Here is a 12,625-nt window from a genome sequence, read left to right as displayed (position 1 = left end):
AATTACCCATTAACCCTAGTTAAGGAAACTACTCACTCATTATCAAGTTTAACATGTTAACAAGGTTGTCAATCATATTAACAAAGCAAAACATGATGAATAAATGAAGATGATTAACAATAATTAAAAAGGGATTAAGAGAATTATACCTACTAATGATTCCAAAATAAAGCAAAGAATAATAGAAGTACTTGATGAATGATTGGAAGGTTGTCAATCTCCCAATAATAACCCAAATAATCTTCAATTACCCAAAATAAATGATGAACAAAAGAGAAATTAAGGAAATGAGATTTGTATTAATATTTGATTAGAAGTTGATTACAAGATTAAGAAGAGATTAGAATGATATAAACTACACTAAAGATTGATAAGAAGAACATGATTAATCTAATTAGATTAATGGGGTATTTATAGTGGGGATTAGGTACACAAATTAGGGTTTACTAAGGGCTTAAATGACGATTAAGTTCTTGAGGAATCGCTCCTCTCAGAAAAGACGCGAGTCTCCTTTTTGCCGGTCTTTAATAAATATGCGCATTTTTCATGGAGAGAAGAAGAGGACGTATAGGGCTGTAAGACAATTCAGGTGTCCAAGGGGTCGGGACGAGCGGATTCTGTGGTGGCTGGACGGGCGGATTGATGCTTGGACGAGCGGATTGTGGCGTGGTTGGACGGGCGTCCCTATGGCAAAGACGCTCGAATTCCTGAAGTGTTGGACGGGCGTCTTCTTGGCTGGACGAGCGGATCTCGTCACAGCCATCCTTTTCTTCTTTTCTTCCTCTCTTCTTCCAATAATCCTCCGGGATTTAGTCGGGGATGCAAGGATTTCTTCATCATTGCCCATCTACTATAATATGTACAAAGGCCTTCTAACCTTGTCTTCTCTTTGATGCTTGGTCATTAGATTCGATCAATTTAGCTCTATTTTGCCATGAAAATGCAAGGTTTGCACTCCTCTCCTACCAAGGAAACAAAACCTCAAAGAATATGCAAAACAAAGGACTAAAGATAGTAAATGACCCAAATATGCACTAAAAAGCATAGGAACGAGGCTAATTCGGGGACTAAATATGCTCAAATAATGGTCACATCAGTAAGAGTAAGAATAAGGACCCTAATAACGGGAATACGCTTAGGACAGTAAAGCAATCTCTCGAGGATGGGCAAGGTAAAGGCAGCGGTTTACAGAAGGGACAAAAACACGGGAATGAAGAAGGAGGAATGTGAAATAAATTAAAAGAAGGAGAGAGAGAGAGAGAGAGAGAGAGAGAGAGAGAGAGAGAGTACATTGCCAGAACCAATAGCACTAGAACAAATATCACGGCCGACCATATATAGTACCGCTTGTAGGTAGTTGTATGAACATTTAAAATACCTTCCAATGAACAGTCTTCCTTCTCTCTACCACTCATCATTCCTCTTTATTCTTCCCCTACTAACCTAAATTTGTTTACTCTTTCATTATCATCGCCTCTTTCTGCTAACCTAAAATTATTTCTCTTCAATTTTCCTTATCCTTCAATTGCTATTGGAATAAACTCAGGTGAACAAACTCGATTTCTCCAGCTTAATTCATTTCTATCAATTCTATTGCAAGTTTTATTGTCCACAATTAAACATCGGAAACTATCTATATGATTAACTCAACATTGGTTTTGAGATAAATGATAGATTAGGGATTTTTTTTCCCGATCAGTGGATATTCTTTCAGTGGATCATGGGTTGGTCTGAATATGGATGTTCATTAATTCACTCACAAACCCATTACTCATATTTGGTGTTGCTTGTATGGTAAGTTGGATGTTTTGGTTCTTATTTTTAATGTGATCACTTTAATTTGGTTTTACATTGTAATCGCTATTGATTGGTGGTAGTGACTAGCTATCGGGGGCCAGGGTTGCAGGTGACGACATCTACAGTTGCTGAAAGTCTTGAGTGACATAGGAGATCAGTTTGGTGATTGCGGGTCAGTTTTATTTCCCCGTTTAATTTCATTCTACACTTTCTTTTCTTTTGGATTGTTGTGTTTTTGATGTGAGACCGTCTCAGATAATCTTTTGTGTTCCGCAATAGTTATTTTTGGGCTTATTAACAGAATTCCAGTTTACCTAAACCAGAATACACGATCCATATGGTTATCAAAAGACTTTCATAGTTCAAATACTTCTAGAATCTCTGACAATGAATCGTTTATGTTTTGTGGCACTGAACTTCTTACTTCCCAAATGTGCAGTGAAATTAAACTTTTCTACTTTTTGCTGAAAGAATAAATCTTATATAGAAATTAAAGGGCTGTAACTTATTATTCATGTATAATCTATATTTACATTATATGAAGTTTCGGTGACATTCTTTTTTGTTTATATTAAACTCAAGAATGAACAACAGAAATTCAGGTACATTATGAGGGAGTTGCAAGGGGCTTTAATCACCGGTTTAATTTTTCAGAGCATATTGGGATTCAGTGGCCTTATGTCTCAACTATTAAAGGTAAAGTTGGGTTCCTTTTGAAAAATAGCCTTGATTGCCGTAAACTGTCGCATGTTTCATTTACTCTGAATAGTATCTAACATCCTTCAAGATTGTCTTGTGAATGAGATGGTACAAGTTCACCTTTTTTTTATTCCATTGCAGGTTGATGAACCTAGTTGTAGTTGCCTCAAGCTGGTAGTTGTATCGAAATAAGCATTCCTCAAATCTTATTGCTTCTTTTCTTCACACTGGTGAGCTTTTGATTAGAAAATTTATGTTTTAGTTTAGCTGGTGATTGCCCGAAATTTAGTTAAACATTGACTTTATTTTCTTCCTCTTATTTTCCAGTATATTAAAGGGGTATCCATTTCATAACATCGAATGTTCCAAAGATACATGACATTTATCCGTCGTGTTACGCGTATGTCTGCGTTTGTTTTTATCCGGCTTGAGAGGAAGGCAGATGAAGAGGCTTGGAGGGAGGGATAAAAAGGGAGACGACATGTTATTTATCAAACATAATTTTTTTTTGACACATTCAAATTGTTTATCTCTCAATTCTTTGCTTTATATGAGCAAAATATGACTTAATTAACGTGTTGTTGGTGTAATTTTGGTGTTGTCATGATTCTTTTTGCATAATTTCTTGAATCCTAGATTGTGGTTTGTCGTCGATGTAATTTTTGTAGCAATTGTTTTTATCATGGCTCATCAAACCAACCTCTTTTGGTTTTGACCCCACTTTCTCTATCATTGGCGGTAGCTTTGGAGGTTGATATTGTTAGAGTTTTGAGTATGCACGAATAAGGATTGACAATAATGAAAACCGCACCGAATCGCTATGCTTTCCTAATAGAACAATTCGACCCTTACTTTAGTGCCTGGGTTGTATCGAACTTTCTATTGAGATAAGCCGGTTGCCCTCTCGTATTCGGCACGAATACGAGATATAATTAAGAAGTATTTTGTTGTAGAATGTTATATGTTCCTTGATGCAGTAGAAGATTTCGTTTCACATCAAACCTTTCCTTCTCACCCCTTTGTCTATTTATAATGACAAAGAAGTGTATAGGGAGATGTATTTACGAAGAGTCACAACTCTTGAAAATTCGGTTTCAATTAATTAAAACCCGAGTAATTTAATTACTACCAACCTCCGTCATAGTTATTCGAACCGAAAACTATACCGTAATTTCGTAAATAATTATGTGAGTGTACACTCCGTACTTCCCGAACTCACATTATATTATTTAGAAATTACCCATCTACGAACCAATCTTAATTACGCTAAATGTACCGGTAATTACTCTTAAATCACCAACATTCCTCCCCCATTTAAGCGTAATTCAAGCATTTAAATAACCTAACAAACATACCAATTTATGCATAAATGAAAATGTCACGAAGATTGAATTTTCACATAGTGAAATTACACATTCCAAATATTCGAGTATCGGGGTGTGACTAAGCATTGAACCCTTTCTACCCATTTTGAATACTTGAAGATAACTCACACATAAATTAATTTTACTTCTAAAATTACATAAACCGACACTTAATTACAACAAGCCTAGTGTCCCATATCTATTCATGAACATATCGGGAGTCAAACCCATACTCCCTTGAAGCGGCTGTACTTCATGTTCATATAGGTTGATTCTTTTCATCGTGTCCTTGCAAACACACTTTTTCAAAAGATCAACCTTACAACATGCAAGTCTAAGCACACACCTCGGGATATAAATTATTGTGTGCTTCAATCTCTTAACAATAGGCCTTCCACATTGAATTCAGCCTCTAACGTTGTATTAGAGGGGAATTGGGTATCCTATCGCCAAGGATCTTATACAAGTTTTAGACCCATCCCGTCAACCGACTTAATAACCAAGTCCATAATTGACCCTTCATGCAAAGTGATCAACTAAAACTGAGATCTCACGAAAGACAACCAAAATCATCCCCATTTATGATAGTCCATAAACCGTGTTATAGCAAACACCCTGGTGCACCGATATTCACTATCAAAATTCAAGGATGAAATTGGTCTAATACTTTTAAGTAATACCGTAGATTAATTAATTTCCTTAGCTACTTAGTCTTAACCGGCTATGCTAACACTACGCATACTAACTCCAATGTCAAACTCATAATGCAAATTTACTTCTTGGAAATCCATATACTCATGGTACTTTCCCAAGTAAAATACACTACCACTAGTAGAAAATCACCTTCTACATTTGGTACTTCAATTTGCAAAATACTATCCCTCTAAAACCGAAGAAAAATGACATAAGACAAACCATAATTCATAGTTTACTTTATACATTGTCACACTTGCTTAATTCTTTGCCAAAGATGAGTACTAGCTATACTAGTATACTTACTCAACTTGTCAAACCGCAATAATTAAACCCGTGTGAAAACCCGAGTCGTGACTCCACTTTCACTAATGGATAACGTCATACTCAACCCTTAGGAATATTAACCGGAGAATAATAATCATACTCTCACCCTTGATACTAATACGAAGCCAAGGATCGTATTACCCCCCATGTCCTTCATAGAACAACTTGTTGATAGAGCCACCCTTTTACAAGGTAAATCATCTTTAGTCTATGTCAAAGATTAAATTGTCATTAATCCTATAATAAATGACAACTCCATAACCGGATTTTCAATATTGTACTTTCAATGCTTTCAATTTACCTCTTACATGGCTAAACCGCCATGACTCCATAATCTCACCATGGTTATCACAAACCATCATTCCCAATATTATACGGTAAAATCAATTACATAATCAAACTTTAAAAAGCTTTACACAAATTATTAACATGTTATAAACAGACGATCAAATTTCCACTGATCAAAGCAACTATAATGATAATGCCGTTTAACAAACTTTGTGTCAAACATCATATTGCAAATTGATAAAATATATGTCGAACAAACTCCTTGAGCATTTAAACGACTAACAACGTTCAAAACAAGATCATGATAAAATACACTAAGCCATTTGATCCACAAATCACACATATTAACACAATGAATAATATGCATAATTTACAAGTACTCCAATCAGAAGCATCGTATAAATGTGCAGGACAAAGCCATATTATCAATAATCTTGAAATACGACATTAGAGCAAATGACCATAAACAAAAGAACTCAAACCAAATTGCTTTTGTTCCTATACTAGTGACCAAAATCATTAGCATGAAACGACCATAAAATTTCAAGAACCAAAAAAGACTCATGTCACTTCATCAAAAAACTAAAATATTGTCATAATATCAATAAGCATAAAGATTTTACTTGTGTATTTTTGGGATGATCCATTTATATGCAAAGATAACTTTCCCTAAACCATTTTTTTTTTTTTTTTTTTTACCGGTTTTCGCAAATCGTTTCTTTGTCCTTTGGAATCCCCGGACTCCCATCATTGTACGATTATAACACTGAAGTTGAATACACATAACTCACAAACCAAATTCTATGTGACCGCAAATCTGTCCCGATTACGCATATAGAATTATCTCAGATGACCCAAAAAAATTCAGGATCGATCATCGTCATCGTCGCTAATGCCTCTTGTCATCAAACAACATGTATAATTATAATACACAATGAATTGCCGAACACTTTAAGGTTTCTTCACAAATATGTACTAGTAGTGCATACACTACTCCATAATTGCAAACCAATTCATATATTAAGGTCCTCTCGCAAACCAGTAATATCGTTATCACAAAAACGTAAATATCTAAGCATGGCAAAAATCATTTAGCCAAAAAGGATCCTCCCACAATTTGCCTAACCGCTATTGTGTAGGGTGGACCACCAACAAACAAAAAATTATCACAGAACCTTTATGAACTTTAATGCAATCTAATAACCGCAAAATACCAAAGTATAAAATATTGTGAACAAAGTGTACACTGACGATTGCTATCATAAAGTAAATCACAATTTAGGCCTTTTCATTTGTATAAATAAAGCAAGGTAAAATTATAACATCAATAAAACCAGATTATTGATTCTTATCTCATAAAACTTGTATGATACTGAAAACATCATAATGAAACAAATACTTATGAATTTGTGATTAAAGAACATCATCATATGAATTTGTGATTATCAAATACTTATCACCATCATAATTAATGCCGCAAGCATCACAAAAAAAAAGATACTAAAATAGAACGAGTCCACTTATCTGTAATGATATTTCATCCTTTTTCCTTTGCAAACCATTATAGCATTGCTTAACCAAAATATCTAGTGCCTCGACACCAATAGATTTTATCATTTTGGTGGTAGCAAGACAAAATAACTTTTAATGAAATGCATTCCCATCTTCCGCTTTGTTGTATATGCATCTTCTAAATTATCCATTATGAAACCAGTTTAACAATACCGCAACACCATAACTCTACTACCGTTATTATCATACATACCGATTCGATCATTATCCAAATATTCTTAAGAATATTTCCTTCATTGTCATTTCCTTAACATTCGTCATCTTGAAAGATTTCGATAATTGTTCTATTAGATTGTTAGAGTTTTGAGTATGCACGAATAAGGATTGACAATAATGAAAACCGCACCGAATCGCTATGCTTTCCTAATAGAACAATTCGACCCTTACTTTAGTGCCTGGTTGTATCGAACTTTCTATTGAGATAAGTTTCGTTGCCCTCTGTATTCGGCACAGAATACAGAGATATAATTAAGAAGTATTTTGTTGTAGAATGTTATATGTTCCTTGATGCAGTAGAAGATTTCGTTTCACTGTAACCTTTCCTTCTCACCCCTTTGTCTATTTATAATGACAAAGAAGTGTATAGGGAGATGTATTTCTGAAGAGTCACAACTCTTCAGAAATTCCGGTTTCAATTAATTAAAACCCGAGTAATTTAATTACTACCAACCTCCGTCATAGTTATTCGAACCGAAAACTATACCGTAATTTCGTAAATAATTATGTGAGTGTACACTCCGTACTTCCCGAACTCACATTATATTATTTAGAAATTACCCATCTACGAACCAATCTTAATTACGCTAAATGTACGGGTAATTACTCTTAAATCACCAACAGATATTATGATGTACTGGGCTGCTGTGTAATAATTCTCTAATGCAGGGTCATCTTACGATTAAATTCAAGATTCTTAAGCTTGTGTGTTATTGCAAGGGAAAGTGAGGGAAGTGACTAGTAGACCTCTTGTCGGGACTTTTAGAAGAGGAAAATTGCCAAAAGAAGATATCATTATGGAAAAACAACTTCTGAACGATCAGAAACAATGTGCTGAGCAAATCATGTTGTTCAATTTGGGAAGGAATGATGTTGGAAAGGTAGGCTCTTTTTAACGCTGCTGTAATATTAGTTCTCATTTTAACTGATTGCCTTTGTCGTGGTCAGGACAAATAACGTGTGGTTTGCTTAATTTTTGATTATGTCATTTTTATCATGTTTGTTTTCTTTTTTTTAACAATGATGGTAATTTGGGATTTGATCAATGCCGTTTAAACAGGTCTGAAAATTTGGGTTTGTGAAGATTGAAAAGCTTATTAATCTTGAGAGAGATTCCCATGATATTAGTTCTACTGTAAGTTGTGTTTTCTTTTCTTTGTTATCAAGCAAAGAATTTTGCTGTTTCATAATTTTTATTGCTCCGTATTAGGTTAGTTAGAAGGCTGAATCTGAAGTACAACTATCTAACACTAAAAGAACAGCTAGGGCAGAAGCACAGCTTAAGGTCTCTGTCCCATTGTCTTTGCATTTTACAACCTTTCATTGTTTCCTTTTTTTTATTCTAATGCCAGAATAGCTATAAGGTTTTCTGGCTCAATTTTAACCCCAGGATAAATTTAAACTCAGGCTTTAGAGGACGGCTCAAAGCATGATAATTTGCACCATTTTGGTTCATTTAGTGATTCCAACCGAATAATGGAGCGAGTATAATTTTGTCGAAGTTGAACATGAAAATAAGAGGAAAGGAGAGTTGGCTCTCAAAATCATTGTCAGGTTCCATTATGGAGTAGAGAATAAGCATATCATTATGCATGATCAGTAGCAAGCATAGTGTAAAAAACTGATTCTTCAAATATTAGCAATTTGCTTAAAATAAGAATAAAGGGCTTCCTACACATATCTTATTGAATGATAAGGATTTCATGTTACCTTTAACAAAGTTGAGATTGCTAAAGTTGACTGTTAGGTACTCTAATAGACCATTTCCATCTCCATATTCTTTAATACCAAAAACGTTTAACATTAAGAATGCAAGGCTGCATTAAGAATTTTGTTTTTCTTTTGTTCGAGATGCCTGTGTTTGTAAGTTAGTTTTGCGACATTTGTTTTATATTTTTGTTGAACTATTCTCAATATTAGGTTTTGCCATATTAAAAACTGTAAAAAGGGCATTAAACTACAATAGTTAGAATGATGAAGTAAAAGATACCTTAGAGAAGAATGCAAGGCATATGAGCGCGAACTCATGCTGTTCGCGCTCAAAGAAGCCGGTTGGAAAAAGAGAGGAAAAACCTCAGAGATTAAGATAAAGGACTTCGTAAGAAGTTAGAGGAAAAAGAAGAGAAGATTAGAATGATGGAAGATGAAGTTGATCAAATAATTATTGGGAAAAATAATGAGAATTTTGAAGGAAAATATTTTGTTAATAGTAGTGGAATTGGGAATATTAAGAGTAATAGTGTTGTTAGTTTGTCATTGATTGAGAAAATAAAAGAAAGAAGAACAAGAAGAGATGAAACTGTTGAGAAATGAAAGATGTTGTATCTTTCTATTAAGAATGAATTGGAAGAATTAATTCATAAGACGAATCAAGGTACGATTGACTGTAACATGGCATTTACCCACTGCCACTTCTGTACTTCACAATGTAATAAGCTCAAACAAATCAGAGAGCCATTTTGCTCGATTTCATTATACTTCTAAGTTAATGAGTAGTAATTGTTCACTTCATCGCCTTTCTATAGCTGTAAAGAGTCTGAATAGCTTCTTCATACAAGGATCACAGGTTGAATAGCATTACTGCGTTATTTATGTCAAAATAATTGATGTATGAATGTATCCTGATGTTGTTAAGACTTTCATTTTAGATGTCTAAATTTTAATTTCTGTGATCTTGCAGTTTGGCAGCGGCTTGAAGAAGAAAATTGTGGGGTTATTAGGTGGTCCTAGGTTCTGGTTAGCTTGAGCTAAATCTCTGTTTGTGAGTGGGATATAAGGCTCACAACATATCAAGTTCTCACTAAGGCTTGCAGTTATAGTGTGAATTATGATTTTAGGTTCTTGACACAGATTAATTGAACACTCATCTGAACAGGTACTCGAGCATTTTTTTTACACATTTCTTATATATTTCCATATTCTTTCTGAAAGAGTTCAAATGTCTTATCGGAGTCGTCTTATGGGAGAAATATAGATTTCGTCCTCTCTGCTTATTGAGTCGTAATTTTCACTATAACTGCAGCCACGGTAGAAAACTGTGGTCACGATTTATTAATGCTGATAATCAACATTTAGTTTCCCCACAGGTAATGCACGTTATATATTACTGTTAATCTTTGGTTGGTTCCTTCAGTTTGTAGGTTGTGACCTTTTTAACCGTGTATCTGCTGTAGGCTCTTGATTCATGCGTCAAACTCTGCCGTATACAACCTGCTTAATTGTTGACATGATTTGGCTAAGTCAAGTTACCAACTGCTGAGCAAAATGTTAGTTATCAATTCCTTATTTCATCTCTATTTACCCTACCATTTGTTTTACTTACTTTGCCCTGCCGAAATTTAAAATTGGAACTCAAGCAACGGTTTGGACCCTGCTCATGCTACAATTCATATCATAAATTATTTTTCATGGATGAATTATGCGATGCGATTTGCTGAATTAATTTGTTTATCAAGGTATTATTCAATTGATAGTACCCTTTTGATTATTAAAATTGCAGACGAGACGACCATTGATAGCTGGGGATGGACCCACGAATTATGAGGTTTATTGGTGTAATACTACGGTTTTATGAGTCTGTGGGTACTTTATCGAGTGGGGCTTACTCTATCGAGTAAGTATGTTTGGTTTTCGAAACAGTAGTCTACCTGTAGGGTACTCGATCGAGTAACCTTGGTACTCGATCGAGTAAGTGGCACTCGATCGAGTACGATACTTACTCGATCGAGTAAGTCGGTTATCGGGGGTTTTTCGACGGGTTTTGCTAATAAGGCGGATTAATATATAATACTTTTCGTCATCTTCCTTAAACACTTTTACAAACCTAATTCACTGATTAAAAGAGAATTCAAGTTACGTTGCTTCATTCTTCCGCTTTATTGACAAATTCCAGAGCTAGAGGAGTCGGTTTCATTTGTTCTTGATATCATTGTGATCCTTGCGTCAGGGGTAAGATCTACGTACCATTTTTATAGCATTTGACTGATTTTGGTTAAACCCTAATTTGGTAATTGGGGGTTTTGTGATTATATTGTTGTGGTAATAATTATATGAATATGTGTATAGGAGGAGAGTTCGTAGAAGAAAGTTTTTGAGACAGCTGCTAGATCGTCTGAATTGTGATTGCATTCCAGGTAGGGTTTCCCTACTCGGTATTAATTACATGATTGTGGTGATTGTGCTGTAGTTAGTAATTGTTGATTGTTTCAGACGGTTATGATTTCATATTGTTGAATGTTTGAGACGGTTGTTGAGGTTGTATTGTGATTACTGTTTATCTGTCTGTGTTCTTCGGGGTGCGTCCCTGGCTGAGTGGAGTCACTTGCGGAAGTGGCTTCACGCCCTTGATTCGCCTCCTGTGGAACCCGCCACAGGAGGGATGTGCACATTAATGAACATGGGTTTATCGCTCGATGGAGATGAGCGGGGTTTAGGTGGGAACGGCTGCGGTTCTCCACTGGCGGTGTGGAGTATCTGTTGCAATGGATACTCTGGCAGGACTACAAACTTTAGTGTGTAGTCAGTTGTGTGGAGATTGTTGGCGGAGACTGGGGATTGTTGTGTTGACTGAGTTGTTTGGCAGTTGTTTCATGTTTGTTCTATATTGTGTAATTAGTATTGACCCTATTGTTTGTTTTGTAAAACTGTGGTGATCTATTCGGGGATGGTGAGCAGTTATTGAGCAGGTTTGATATGACGCTTTTGGGCTAGCTGGGATGAGTTATCACATGGATTAGAGGAGTCTTCCGTTGTGTCAGACGATATCATTAGTTTTCAGTTTTGGCTAGTAGACATTTGGTTTTGGAATTTGTATTTGATTTATCAGTTTGGCTTGAACATGTAAACGTTAAATTATATTTACTTTAAAGTACGTTTCGTTATTGTCTTATGATATTCATTGCCTCGGGTAACCGAGATGGTGATGTTCCTATACCTGAGTGGTCCTGGTAAGGCACTTGGAGTATGAGGGTGTCACAAAGTGGTATTAGAGCGACGATCCTGAAACCTGTAACCAATGAATCTAATGAACATAGAGAGTCAAATTAAAATGAACCTGGGGTAGAAGTTGTAGGAGCTAATGCAAAGGCTTGGAAGACGTCCTAAAGTCGCGAACTCGCCCTACAATTTTTAACCGGTCACATCGGGTACGTGTTGGGATCGTATGCGTTGTCTTCTGGTTTGTGTATGTATATAGTAGTATGTGGTGTGAATTGATGGATGTTGAATGTGGAGAATTGGAGGTGTGAAACAAGGGTTGAAAGATATGAGATTTATATGTTGCATTGGATGAAAAGCATGTTGTTTGTTTATAATGTGGCATATTGGTAAAATGAAGTAGATCGTTTTGTTGATATATAAAGAGTTGCGTATATATGCATGCGTAGTTGTTGTTATTATGTTGAAAGTATAGGAGTTGTATATAATGTTGGGAAAGTAATATGAGCATGCAGGTAGTTATACGAGTCTGCATGACTTGATCAAATGAGGGCACTCGATCGAGTAGGCGAGGTACTCGATCGAGTGGGTCTGACTCGATCGAGTAGTGAGTTTAGTGTTTTTCTGGGCAGAAACGTGTTTTTGGGTACTCGATCGAGTACATAGGGGTACTCGATCGAGTAGGGTCCGCTCGATCGAGTGACTTGTTAGCTCGGTCGAGTGTGTTTTTGAGC

The 12,625-nt window shown here is 35.6% G+C and overlaps 1 long non-coding RNA gene across 4 annotated transcripts; it reads left to right on the top strand.

The window, feature by feature from the left end:
• The first annotated feature begins 1,451 nt into the window (after positions 1-1,451).
• Positions 1,452-11,847, top strand: LOC141637694 (uncharacterized). 4 transcript variants are annotated; one of them, XR_012541864.1, is made up of 8 exons: positions 1,452-1,794; positions 1,878-1,969; positions 2,452-2,493; positions 2,638-2,726; positions 9,637-10,042; positions 10,130-10,222; positions 11,022-11,089; positions 11,631-11,847. It is a non-coding gene; the product is annotated as an uncharacterized LOC141637694 (long non-coding RNA). The 4 variants fall into 4 exon arrangements; XR_012541866.1 differs by lacking the exons at positions 1,452-1,794; positions 1,878-1,969 and having other exon boundaries at positions 2,053-2,493; positions 9,637-9,831; positions 9,979-10,042; XR_012541863.1 differs by lacking the exons at positions 1,452-1,794; positions 1,878-1,969 and having other exon boundaries at positions 2,053-2,493.
• Positions 11,848-12,625: the final 778 nt, after the last annotated feature.

This window comes from Silene latifolia, unplaced genomic scaffold, assembly GCF_048544455.1.
Source record: "Silene latifolia isolate original U9 population unplaced genomic scaffold, ASM4854445v1 scaffold_134, whole genome shotgun sequence".
NCBI classification, from domain to species: domain Eukaryota; kingdom Viridiplantae; phylum Streptophyta; class Magnoliopsida; order Caryophyllales; family Caryophyllaceae; genus Silene; species Silene latifolia.
The sequence above is the reverse complement of the archived record's forward strand: the minus strand, read 5'-3'. Positions and strand labels throughout refer to the sequence as shown.